The sequence below is a fragment of the Pholis gunnellus genome (assembly GCF_910591455.1).
Source record: "Pholis gunnellus genome assembly, chromosome: 22".
Lineage (NCBI taxonomy): Eukaryota > Metazoa > Chordata > Actinopteri > Perciformes > Pholidae > Pholis > Pholis gunnellus.
This window is the reverse complement of record NC_136549.1, coordinates 13,562,628-13,564,925: the sequence shown is the minus strand read 5'-3', so window position 1 is coordinate 13,564,925 and position 2,298 is coordinate 13,562,628.

Genomic DNA, 2,298 nt, shown 5'->3' with positions numbered 1-2,298 from the left:
GTTTTATACAACTTGTTGTGTCATGTGTCTCTGGGAACATTTTGTGCCGCCGTCTCTACTGTCTGAATATCCACTCGGCTCTCAGCCTTCAGGAGAGCAGACGGGAAACCTTCAAGGACGGCAAAATGTTCTGCAGTAGAGACTTACCTGTGAGTTCAAGGGCTCTATTAATAACGGCTATTTTGTAGTTGATATCCAAAGTATTGTTGGTTAATGTGTTGGACATTTGCAATTACCAGGCAATCCCCATCAAGCACATGTACATCCATAAAACAATGTGTACAAAAATAACCTGCACTCTGTTCTCTCGTTCCCAATTCTTCTGCTCGGAGACAAAATGTTTTCATGTCTCTGTGAATTGGGAATTAGACGGCAATGTTTTGGTATTTTTAGCTATCTTACAAGTACAAATGTAGGAATTAGTTTTGTGAAATTGGTTCATTGCTTAATGTATTAAGGGCAGCGATACTTCAGTGTAAAGGGAAAGTAAACGAGAGCAGATTAGAAATATGTGAAGAACACTAACAACTGCAGCAGGTTTGAGCTTCAAATTACATTAGAGCTGAAATAATTGTATTTCGATCATTGTTTTTAAGAGCTTTTTACATACTATACTATGACTTTTTTCGACATGCTATATTATGCCGTTTATAACTCTGCAGCAACTCCCTTCATCAACACCAGGACCAGTGGCTGGACTCCAGCGGGATTATGTCTTATCCGACCTCAGCATCACCAGCCCTCGATTGTCTTCCTTCAGGATGGAGTCCAATCGCCAAAGATGTTGCACTATTCAAATTTGTACAATGTGTAATAAATTATGAAATTCTAATGAAGTCTCCCGATTGAATTACTTTATTTTTCGACATGCTATACGACTTTTTTCAAAATTAGATTTCACGCACTACTCTGCTATTGTGTCAAACTGCGCACCTCAAACATCTGCAAACATCTGCTCGGGGGCTTGGATTGCAGAAAGTGTACATTGAATCTCGACATGAGTTGGGAGAAAACTACCTTTAATTTACGCCTTTGGGCCGAGGAATGTGACTGGATGATGGCGCAGTCGAGTGCTGCGAGTCCTTTTGAAGTAATAGTCTGTATTCTAGCTCGGCAAGACAAAGTCACAGGACTCCTTCAGCTCGACATGGTAACACCTGAAGTAACGGGAATAATAAAGGATGCACGCTCACAATTATGTTGCTGTGCGACACTCAAAACTACTTTATTTCAAAAAGCTGTTCAGGGTATTGGACATTTCGGGAATTACTCCAATTAGCTTTTAAGCAGAGAGTTATCTAGCTTACATGATTGATACCACTCAAGTTTGTCAAACTCTGTTAGCCAATTAGCTTAATACTAGCAAACAAGAAAAAACAGTATGCATGTCTTTGAAAAATTTACAAAATCTAGTGTGAAGGCAGCAATATGGTGTTTTACAGCGGTTAGCTAGCTAAAAACATAGTCGTCGTTTAATACACAATTCAGTTTTTGTACAGTTCTAACAAATTGGATACGTTAACTGCTGAGCTTTAGAGGCATGGAGGTATAAAAAGAACCGGATACAGAGTCCCATGAAGACCCAAAGAAGTTTGAATTCGGAGTATAACAAATTTAAATTCCACCGTTTGGCCACAATATGTAATCTTCTTATCTATGCAACTGCTAACTCTCCGCCAGAAAGCAATAAAGTTAAGCTTATATCCCAAACTGTGAAACTTTGCCCGTGTGTTTCTCTATTTTAGCCGGGAGACTGAAGAATGACAATTAAAGAACATTAAAACAAAGCGTCAAACATGTTCAGTTTATCTTTTCTTACTCCCGGTTAGTACTTCACAATACTGTCAGATTACAAGATACTGTATGGCACACACACACACTAATGATGGACCGATAGCTTGACATTTCAAAGTGCACATTTCAAAGTCAAGACAAAATACAAGGACGTAATCTACATATATACAGATTATAAGACTTGATACAATCGATATTTTTCTCCTATTTAGTACATGTTTTGCAAAGTTGTCAGCAGCAAAACTTCCATTTACTACCTTTGATTCTATCACATCAAACATTGAATTATAACAAAACACTGCCGTTGTTTCAAAAGGTCGACCAGTGTCAAAGCCAAACTCCTTTGTTGACTTGATAAGAAAGAAGATCCGACGGTTTTGACCTCAAGTCTGTAAAGTCCTTATTTGTGTCGGTCAAAGTCTGGATGATTTGTTTTGATTTGATTCGTGGTGTGTATCCTGGAGCTGAATTAACACATGAAGAGCCTTTTTAAATACTTTTTTT